A 12,000-nucleotide genomic window follows, 5' to 3' on the forward strand; every position below is an offset into this window, starting at 1 on the left:
TAGGTGAGGATGGGACATACTTGCCAACCCTCCCGGATTTTCCGGGACACTCCCGTAATTCAGCGCCTCTCCCGAAAACCTCCCGGGACAAATTTTCTCCCGAAAATCTCCCGAAATTCAGGCGGACCTGGAGGCCACGCCCCCTCCAGCTCCATGCGGACCTGGAGGGTCCGCATGGAGCAATGTTGTTGTAATATATTGAGTTGGAGGCAATAAACAGGCGAGGGGATGAAGTACGTCTCTTTACTGTAGACTTCAGAACAGACTCACACACTTGACGTCAGGTGCGCAACACCATGTAAATCGTTGGCCAACCAAAAAGTAACCCCAGTACGCTATAGCCAACATTCACCAGGAGATGGCAACAGACAAACATAGATCACTCCATTACATTCCTCCCCTTTTATAAATGTAGAAGTTACTCAAAAGAAATAAACAACCCAACCAAAAAATGCAGCAGCTCAATTAAAAAACTGTACTTAAGCCACATTCTTTTTTTTTTTAGTACTGAACTCTTAACCCTCATTTGTAAACAATAACATGCTTATTATACAAACAGTATTTGTACATCTTTAACACCGATTTTTATGCGGTCTTCAGAGATTCATTTTTTTTGGTGGTACTCGAAACCTTTCTGGGTACCTGCGGATCACTGGTGGGGTTTTTGTTGTGGGTGATCTGGGTTCTGATGATGGCAACTCAGCAGCCCTTGAATCTGGTTCAATGATGAGACTAGTTTGTGTCTGACTCACTGATGGTCCTGATGATGGAACTGAAACAGCACTGTCCAGTTGTACTGATGGCACATTTTCTGCAACTGGTGGAGACTAGATAACTGGCAGTCTCTCCATGTTTTCTCGCCATGGTAACATGTGATCCACATGCACTGTGCGCTGTCTCTGTCCCTCTTGATAGATAGATAGATTGATATATATAAGAAAATACTTCACTTTCAGTGAATTCTAGATATATATATATATATATATATATATATATATATATGAAATACTTGACTTGGTGAATTCTAGCTGTAAATATACTCGCCCCCGCCCCACCCCGACCGCCCCCCCACCCCCCCCCCCCCCCCCCCCACCCCCCCCCCCACCCCCCACCTCCCGAAATCGGAGGTCTCAAGGTTGGCAAGTATGGGATGGGAACGAAGATCGACCGGTAAATTGAGAGCTTTGCCTTCCGGCTCAGCTCCTTCTTCACCACAACGGATCGATACAGCGTCCGCATTACTGAAGACGCCGCACCGATCTGCCTGCCGATCTCACGATCCACTCTTCCCCCACTCGTGAGCAAGACTCTTAGGTACTTGAACTCCTCCACTTGGGGCAAGATCTCCTCCCCAACTTGGAGATGGCACTCCACCCTTTCCCGGGCGAGAACCATGGACTCGGACTTGGAGGTGCTGATTCTCATCCCAGTCGCTTCACACTCTGCTGCGAACCGATTCAGTGAGAGCTGAAGATCCTGGCCAGTTGAAGTCATCAGGACCACATCATCTGCAAAAAGCAGAGACCGAATCCAGCAGCCATAATGAGGCATAATGTATACTTCTAATTGCCTTTTTCTGGAGCTTAAAAAGCGGTTCAATAGTGTCCCTGTAGGTGTGCCCCCAATCTTCAGCGCAAAACTGTAAATTTGGCAATAAAAGAGCTAAGTAAATCGTTCTAAGTGAATTTTGATTTGATCTGTACTGCAAAGTTCAAATTTGAATGACAATAAAAGGAAGTCAAAGGAAGGAAGTATTGCTTCAATCAATCAATCAATGTTTATTTATATAGCCCTAAATCACAAGTGTCTTAAAGGGCTGCACAAGCCACAACGACATCCTCGGTACAAAGCCCACATAAGGGCAAGGAAAAACTCACCCCAGTGGGACGTCGATGTGAATGACTATGAGAAACCTTGGAGAGGACCGCATATGTGGGTAACCCCCCCCCCCCCCCCTCTAGGGGAGACCGAATGCAATGGATGTCGAGTGGGTCTGACATAATATTGTGAGAGTCCAGTCCATAGTGGATCCAACATAATAGTAAGAGTCCAGTCCATAGTGGGGCCAGCAGGACAGCATCCCGAGCGGAGACGGGTCAGCAGCGCAGAGATGTTCCCAGCCGATGCACAGGCGAGCGGTCCACCCCGGGTCCCGACTCTGGACAGTCAGCACTTCATCCATGGCCACCGGACCTGTGCCCCCCCCCCCTCCCCTCCACAAGGAAGAGGGGAGCAGAGGAGAAAAGAAAAGAAACGGCAGATCAACTGGTCTAAAAGGGGGGTCTATTTAAAGGCTAGAGTATACAAATTAGTTTTAAGATGGGACTTACATTATCCAAGTGAAGCACTGGCCATTTTAAAACATTTTTGCTGTTTTTAATGCACTTTGACTCCCACATATTGTATGTGCAATTATAATTGCATTCGTCTGCCAACTATATCTCTGTGCGACACCTGCAAGCCCCGCCTTCCATCATAATGAATATCAACGGTGATTGGCAGCTACGGTCATTCCGCTTGACTGGGGAGCCTGCCATTCCACAAGACGATTGGCTGATGATGTGTCAATCATAAAGCATTCTAAACGCTGATTGGCTCGCCCCTCCTCGGAGCCTGCAGAATCACGAGCCGTTCCGAATGATTTCCTTGTCAGTGACTCGCGCGGTGTTCCCGTCAAACCGGCGTCTACATGGCGGAGTTAATGCCTATTTTCGTCAATTAGAAGTAAAGAAAAAATAGAAATACATTAACTTCCCCTTTAATTTGGCAGCTGTTGGAGCTGGCAGGGCGACGGGGGGGGGGGGGGGGGATGGCACTGCGTTGGACGCGGACCGCCCGTGCGTGTGAGCGTGTCCTCCTCGGTGGTCTATTAAGGTTTTAATTAGCGGATAAGATGGCCATTGTTGACGTTTAAGACTGGGAGAGACCGAACTGCACCGCCCCGGCATGGAAAAGCACGCCTGGTAAGCATTTGTTGCATTTATTTGTATATATTTATAGGCGACAATGTTGTCGCCATATACCACGTTGGTGGCAATTCGGTGCCTGTAAACTGCTCGGGCCCACATAGCAACAACACCGACGGCTGTCCGGTCGAATGTTCCTCGCTCCTCCGGCGGCAATTATCCGTGTGGTTCTTGGATTTCCGTGTTATGTTCCGTCATATAGCTTCTCAAATGAGACGCCGCCATTCATTTGCATAAACCCGTAAACGCATCATAGCTGCAGACTGTTGTCGCGTGTCATGTCCGTGTTGTGTTGTCCTCATTCCACGCTGTTGTTACACAACCTCGCTGCTGTGGGAAGCCGGTGTGTTCGCCCCCCCTGCAAGAGGAGATGACTTTCACCACTACAGATGTTGATTCCACGTCGGCTGTCAGTCGACTGCAGAGCATGCGGGCAGGCCTGTTGTCCAGGCGTCCTTACTCGATAGAAGGAGGCCAGCTCGGATATGAGAGATGAGCTGCCATCTTCAAATTGAGCTCAATAGGGAAACCCTATCATTTCAAAATTGTGTTGTAAGGGACACTCATCTTTAGGGGTAGCTGTTTGGTTTAAGGATGTCTGCTATTATTGTTTGTGACTGAGCCATTATTAGAAAACTACAGAGCCCCGAAAGCAGTGGTTCTTACCCTTGTTGGAGGTACCAAACCCCACCGGTTTCATATGCGCATTCACTGAACCCTTCTTTAGTGAAAAATAAAATGTTTTTTTTTTTTCAAATTCAAGACAAAGTTATTTGTTTTTGGTAACACTTTAGTATGGGGAACATATTCTAAGTAACAAAGACTTAATTTAGAGTTTTTTGGACACTTGGGGAACATATTCTAAGTAACAAAGACTTAATTTAGAGTTTTTTGGACACTTGGGGAACATATTCTACAAACCCCGTTTCCATATGAGTTGGGAAATTGTGTTAGATGTAAATATAAACGGAATGCAATGATTTGCAAATCCTTTTTAACCCATATTCAGTTGAATGCACTACAAAGACAAGATATTTGATGTTCAAACTCATAAACTTTATTTTTTTTTGGCAAATAATAAATAACTTAGAATTTCATGGCTGCAACACGTACCAAAGTAGTTGGGAAAGGGCATGTTCACCACTGTGTTACATGGCCTTTCCTTTTAACAACACTCAGTAAACGTTTGGGAAAAGAGGAGACACATTTTTTAAGCTTCTCAGGTGGAATTCTTTCCCATTCTTGCTTGATGTACAGCTTAAGTTGTTCAACAGTCCGAGGGTCTCCGTTGTGGTATTTTAGGCTTCGTAATTCGCCACACATTTTCAGTGGTAGACAGGTCTGGACTACAGGCAGGCCAGTCTAGTACCCGCACTCTTTTACTATGAAGCCACGTTGGTTTCAACACGTGGCTTGACATTGTCTTGCTGAAATAAGCAGGGGCGTCCATGGTAACGTTGCTTGGATGGCAACATATGTTGATCCAAAACCTGTATGTACCTTTCAGCATTAATGGCGCCTTCACAGATGTGTAAGTTACCCATGTCTTGGGCACTAATACACCCCCATACCATCACAGATGCTGGCTTTTGAACTTTGCGCCTATAACAATCCGGATGGTTCTTTTCCTCTTTGGTCCGGAGGACACAACGTCCACAGTTTCCAAAAACAATTTAAAATGTGGACTCGTCAGACCACAGAACACTTTTCCACTTTGTATCAGTCCATCCTAGATGAGCTCAGGCCCAGCGAAGCCGACGGCATTTCTGGGTGTTGTTGATAAACGGTTTTCGCCTTTCATAGGAGAGTTTTAACTTGCACTTACAGATGTAGCGACCAACTGTAGTTACTGACGGTGAGTTTCTGAAGTGTTCCTGAGCCCATGTGGTGATATCCTTTACACACTGATGTCGCTTATTGATGCAGTACAGCCTGAGGGATCGAAGGTCACAGGCTTAGCTGCTTACGTGCAGTGATTTCTCCAGATTCTCTGAACCCTTTGATATTACAGACCATAGATGGTGAAATCCCTAAATTCCTTGCAATAGCTGGTTGAGAAAGGTTTTTCTTAAACTGTTCAACAATATGCTCACACATTTGTTGACAAAGTGGTGACCCTCGCCCCATCCTTGTTTGTGAATGACTGAGCATTTCATGGAATCTACTTTTATACCCAATCATGGCACCCACCTGTTCCCAATTTGCCTGTTCACCTGTGGGATGTTCCAAATAAGTGTTTGATGAGCATTCCTCAACTTTATCAGTATTTATTGCCACCTTTCCCAACTTCTTTGTCACGTGTTGCTGGCATCAAATTCTAAAGTTAATGATTATTTGCAAAAAAAAAAAAAAAGTTTGAGTTTGAACATCAAATATCTTGTCTTTGTAGTGCATTCAATTGAATATGGGTTGAAAATGATTTGCAAATCATTGTATTCCGTTTATATTTACATCTAACACAATTTCCCAACTCATATGGAAACGGGGTTTGTAAGTAACAAAGACTTACTTTAGAGTTATTTGGTTAGGGTTAGGGCCAGGGTTAGAGGGTTAGGGTTATAATAAGGCCATGACAAATAAGGCATTAATAAGTACTTAATAATGACTATTTAAGAGCCAATATGTTACTAATTTGCATGTTAATAAGCAACTAATTAATGGTGAATATGTTCCCCATACTAAAGTGTTACCATGTTTTTTTACTAGTGCACAAAATGAACCGTGCACGAACATCACCTTGTTCAAACAACAAAACCAACACAGTGCATAAACTGACAACAAATTACACACCTGCAAATCAGTCTGACTTCTGCTGTTGCCGTATCCGTAATACGCCGATAGGGAGAAGTTTTTATTCACACGATGAGTCAGGAGTGTCTCGACCTCCGCCGAACCCCTGAGCCCGACTCACCGAACCCCTAAGGTTTGATCGAACCCAGGTTAAGAACCACTGCCCTAAAAGGACATGGAGGGAAAAAATGTTTTACCCATTATCTGCGCTCTGTTGTGGGACCATATTACGATTTGATGTCTTTATATGTTAGGCCAATACTAAAACAGAAATCAATAAACTTCTCCCACGGATGATGGGTAGGCTCCTCCATCGCTGTGTCTGTTTCACTTCCGGTTCATCATCGCTGTTTCTGTTTTACTTCCGGTTCACTGACATAGGAAAAAGCATTTTTGCGAGATCTCGCAAAAAGTGTGGCGAGGTCTCGCGAAAAGAAATACAAACCCTGTTTCCATATGAGTTGGGAAATTGTGTTAGATGTAAATATAAATGGAATACAATGATTTGCAAATCCTTTTCGACCCATATTCAATTGAATGCACTACAAAGACAAGTTATTTGATGTTCAAACTCATAAACTTTATTTTTTTTTTGCAAATAATAATTAACTTAGAATTTCATGGCTGCAACACGTGCCAAAGTAGTTGGGAAAGGGCATGTTCACCACTGTGTTACATCACCTTTTCTTTTAACAACACTCAAACGATTGGGAACTGAGGAAACTAATTGTTGAAGCTTTGAAAGTGGAATTCTTTCCCATTCTTGTTTTATGTAGAGCTTCAGTCGTTCAACAGTCCGGGGTCTCCGCTGTCGTATTTTACGCTTCATAATGCGCCACACATTTTCGATGGGAGACAGGTCTGGACTGCAGGCGGGCCAGGAAAGTACCAGCACTCTTTTTTTACGAAGCCACGCTGTTGTAACACGTGCTGAATGTGGCTTGGCATTGTCTTGCTGAAATAAGCAGGGGCGTCAATGAAAAAGACGGCGCTTAGATGGCAGCATTTGTTGTTCCAAAACCTGTATGTACATTTCAGCATTAATGGTGCCTTCACAGATGTGTAAGTTACCCATGCCTTGGGCACTAATGCACCCCCATACCATCACAGATGCTGGCTTTTGAACTTTGCGTCGATAACAGTCTGGATGGTTCGCTTCCCCTTTGGTCCGGATGACACAATGTCGAATATTTCCAAAAACAATTTGAAATGTAGACTCGTCAGACCACAGAACACTTTTCCACTTTGCATGAGTCCATCTTAGATGATCTCGGGCCCAGAGAAGCCGACAGGCGTTTCTGGATGTTGTTGATAAATGGCTTTCGCTTTGCATAGTAGGGATTTAACTTGCACTTACAGATGTAGCGACAAACTGTATTAAGTGACAGTGGTTTTCTGAAGTGTTCCTGAGCCCATGTGGTGATATCCTTTAGAGATTGATGTCGGTTTTTGATACAGTGCCGTCTGAGGGATCGAAGGTCACGATCATTCAATGTTGGTTTCCGGCCATGCCGCTTACGTGGAGTGATTTCTCCAGATTCTCTGAACCTTTTGATGATATTATGGACCGTAGATGTTGAAATCCCTAAATTTCTTGCAATTGCACATTGAGAAACGTTGTTCTTAAACTGTTTGACTATTTGCTCACGCAGTTGTGGACAAAGGGGTGTACCTCGCCCCATCCTTTCTTGTGAAAGACTGAGCATTTTTTGGGAAGCTACCCAATCATGGCACCCACCTGTTCCCAATTAGCCTGCACACCTGTGGGATGTTCCAAATAAGTGTTTGATGAGCATTCCTCAACTTTATTAGTATTTATTGCCACCTTTCCCAACTTCTTTGTCACGTGTTGCTGGCATCAAATTCTAAAGTTAATGATTATTTGCAAAAAAAAAAAAAGTTTATCAGTTTGAACATCAAATATGTTGTCTTTGTAGCATATTCAACTGAATATGGGTTGAAAATTATTTGCAAATATTTGTATTCCATTTATATTTACATCTAACACAATTTCCCAACTCATATGGAAACGGGGTTTGTACATCGATGATCAATTATGGACGTTTACTAATCTATGATATAATCATCCATGTCCATATTTTGATGCATCTAAAAATCGATTATTTCCCACACTTCTACTTGTAAACATGTTAGCATATTAGCTATTGCATTACGATGGTGCTTACAAATATTCATGAAAACACTCCTATAGACATCACACATGGGACGGTTTAACAAGTAAGGATGGTTTTAGGTAAATTGTAAAACTTATGTTGCCTGGAGTGATGAACGAAGAATACTATCGAGCAAAAATGCTATGGACGGGTTTACTTCCGGTTTGTCGCATCAAAACAAGAAATACATTTTCAACCCTCAATACCTGCAGTGAGCAAACTCCATCAAAGATGGCGCCGTTGCACAAACGATAACACACCTTTTCAGGCCTTTGCTTGGGTTTACTGAAAACTATTGAGCACAAAACATTACGGGCATTAGCGGAAAAAAAACTCCATAAATCAGCCGCACTGTTTTTTTTAAGCCGCAGGGTTCAAAATGTAGGAAAAAGGTAGAAGCTTGGTTAATATGCAAGGCACAGCATGTAAATGGAACGATGTTGGCTGTTTTTTGATGTTTTGTTTTAAAGCGTTTCTAGGCAGAAATGATGAATCCCAATTCGCTGCATGGTTAACTGCTTCATAATAGCATTTTTTTTTAACTTGTATAGAACCCTCAAAACTGAGAAAGATGTGCATTCTTGACTCACATAGGGATTGTGGATGATGGGCAAAATACATTTTCCTTTAAATGCGGTCTGGCTAGTAATCATACTTGTATTTTTGTCAGCAGACGTAATAATGGTCACAGCTAATGATATACTTAAAGACATGTGACATGTACATTAGCAGATGATCTCATGCACCCAAGGCAACTTTCTGGTCAGATAGACTTGTAGGACTTTCCTTTGTATGTAAGATTTGTTTTTTAGCAGCTGACATATACCAGCTGAGATGTAACAAAAATGATATACATTTTATAAAGTTAGCCTATGTTGCCTTTATAGAGTCAGCCCGACTGCAGCACTGTCAGTCCACATCACACAATCCGCCAGTCAGCCTCTGCGGCATTTAGCCACAAACATCCAAACGACAGACATTTATTCATAAAAATATGAAGAAGCTGCTGACTCTGTGTTTGACGTGTTTCAGTTAATTCCATCTCGTCCTGACTCAACAAACTACACGATTAAGCATTACTTTTGTACACAAACGTACATGTCAGTTGCTGTTAACTCTTACCGTCACCCAAAGACGTCCCCGTGCAACATGAACAACTATTGCTTAATTCCTATTGCTACACGACAGAGAAGCAGCCCATAAGGGACACCTACAAAGGCCTGTTCCCCAAGGTAAATGCTGAATATTATTATTATATTACTTCATAAAACTATTGTAGTTGTTTGTAGTACATACTATTGTTATGTTTTTCAAACAATATTTCCTATCTAAAAGTAGGCTTGGGCGTTAAATCGATTTTATCCATAAAGTTGTTTTTTTTAAATTGCAGACTATTTAAAAAGTAAAAAATCAATGTTTTTTTCTACAAATTTTAGGGTATATTGCCCAGGCGCATCTAAAAGTGTTTTTTATCAAAAGGCATGTTACATGTTAAAATTGTGGTTTCTTGAGAGGGCCTTGCGCAGATGACATTGATTTAAAATTATTTTCCAATCGGGGGAGCAGATTTGAGATACGAGTGTTATGAGTTCTGAGCTAATTCGTGAAAGTAATTGAGTTCGTAAGTCAAGGTAGTACTGTATGTTTGATTATGACATTAAACTTATGAGTTTACATTGAAGTTTGTTCTGTTGGGTGTTGCTCTGCCTCACCAGGTTATGTTTGTATTTGGTGTTTTTGGTCAGAGTTTGGTGCGATCGGATTTCACACTTGCCTCACTCAAGACCAGAGTCTGCTGGTAAGGTGACAAAGACTGTAAAAGAGAAGGGTCTTTGTTCTGGTCTTTCAGACCTGGACTGCCTTCACACAGACTCTTATCGAGTCCGTTTTAACGGGACCAAAAAGACAAGCGAAGTCGTCAGAAACATTGTCTCTTTGCAGTACATAACCTGGGGGGGGTATCATTTACAGCCTCTTTATTACGTCCAACATATAATCTGGTTAAAAAAAATCTGCCATTTAAAGGAAAATTCTACAAGTGTATGTGACCCGAAAGACATCATGTTTTGGGTGCCTGATCTCATCAGACCTTTTAAGAAAAGCAGAAAGACTTGGATTTGAACATGGTGTGCGTGCGTGGGCGCTTGTGTGGACAAAATAATCCCAGAAAATCGCAATTCCAATTAGGGCTGCAACAATTAATCGATTAAATCAATTAACTACATTACGAAACATCTTAGATTTGTATTTTGTTGCTTCTATTAATCGTTTGAGTGTAACTAAAACAATGATAAACTCTGGACTGCATGGGGTGCATGGAACTTTAAATACATGGTCATAATTGCAATAGAGCGCACATGCGAGCGGTGGTGTGTGGGTGCCATGATCTGTATGGCGGCAAACGGCAAAGAGATTTTCTTTTCTTAATTTTTTTAATGCACACGTTAAAAGTTCAATTTCAATGTTGAAGGGCATTTATTATATATATTTAAAAAAAAAAAGGGTTATTGCAAGCAGAAAGATATTTGTGTGTATTGACAATTTTTCTTTAAATATGCATTTAGACTATAAAGTGTGTTTTATCCGATTATTCTATTACTCGAGCAAACTTATAGATGGATTACTTGACTACTTAAATATTCAATAGCTGAAGCCCTGATCGCAAGTCTAAGCAAGAAAATATTTTCCAGAATCTTGCAAAACCAAATGAATCCATCTGCTTTTGTTACTTTTGAAATTTAAATTTTTAATAGCATGAGTAAATCTTTCTATGTTCTCAACTCCTGTTTCCATGCCGGTGTTGTACTGAGCAGAATATTGTTGCCCAGAGGAGTTGTGCCTTGTGCAATGGATATAGCATAAATTCCCATCGTCGAATCAGAATCAGAAATACTTTATTAATCCCCGATGGGAAATTAAAATTTGTCATGTTGTTCTTCTGACCACAAAGTTGAGACTGAATCGTCCTTGGCTACAGCCAAGTAGTGCACTGTATGTTTGCTTAGTTTCTTCAAGACATGATTAATCAATAACTACTAATTAATGGTATGTATATGTCACGACTACTCAACATACAATACAGTATGTAGTCATTTACCCAGGTGTTGATCATAGTCTGTTGGCTGTAATCCTGCCTTGAACCCCCACCCCCTGTGATAAAATGATGAGTAGGCCTACTTTGCCGTGTCAGGGGTACAATGAGTTGACTTTCAGGCTTATCTGTGGAATCCTCTCAACATGCAAAAGGCATGTCACAAGTCTCAGCACCAACGGAAACAAATAGCTCATTCTGATTTCCTTGTGAACTAAGTTTCTTTTTTTTTTTTTCAAAGTACTTCCAGACTTTGGATCTGATCCTACGGACACAGACCCCAAGGGATAGGCCAAAGACGTGCTACGCTTATGACTCACCTCTTACTCAGCCCATTCATTCAAATAGTTTTTTTTAACTACTGTGGGCTCATAATACAACTATGTGAAAGTGATAAGTCATGGAATTATTTATTAGAATTGTGTGTGTGAGAGAATGAAATAACATTTCTAGGAGTGTTACACTTGTGAACACATGAATGATTGATATTTACACTATGTAGTTCTTTTCACCACTGTTTTAAGTGCTTTATAATGGACAAACCCATACATGCAAGTGTCAATCCCAAGGACACAGCAGCTGTGACTAAGATGGTGGTGGAAGCTGGAATCGAACCACAAACCCTCAAGTTTCTGGACGGCAGCCACTCCACCACATTTTATAACATAATTAGTCATTTTCAGCAATCAAATGCCGAAATAATATGTTGTTGTCCTAGTGAGTCCAGAAAAAGGGTAATCTTAGAGAAAGTATGATGGAACAGGAGTTAGTGCTAGGTAGGGATGTATACAAAGCACCAATATGTTTTTGTATCGGTTCCTAATACGGTCGGTCCTCTTGGACTGTAAAGATTCTGGACTAACAATACTGCTCACGTTTTTTTTTTCAATCCAGCTTTGTTCATAATTATGACAAATTAATTTCAGCTGCCACTGCTACATATTGAAAATCATCTTGGAATAATCACAAATTAGCAAGC

General features: G+C 41.6%; 1 protein-coding gene across 3 annotated transcripts in view; it reads left to right on the forward strand.

Moving 5' to 3' along the window:
* The first annotated feature begins 2,800 nt into the window (after positions 1-2,800).
* Positions 2,801-12,000, forward strand: part of evi5l (ecotropic viral integration site 5 like) — a 73,210-nt gene continuing 64,010 nt past the window's right edge. For all 3 annotated transcript variants that reach the window (XM_061983937.1, XM_061983938.1, XM_061983939.1), the window contains exon 1: positions 2,801-2,963. The gene's annotated coding sequence lies outside the window, so the exon portion shown is untranslated. The remainder of the gene's footprint in view (positions 2,964-12,000) is intronic.

Source organism: Nerophis lumbriciformis, linkage group LG25 (assembly GCF_033978685.3).
Source record: "Nerophis lumbriciformis linkage group LG25, RoL_Nlum_v2.1, whole genome shotgun sequence".
NCBI lineage: Eukaryota > Metazoa > Chordata > Actinopteri > Syngnathiformes > Syngnathidae > Nerophis > Nerophis lumbriciformis.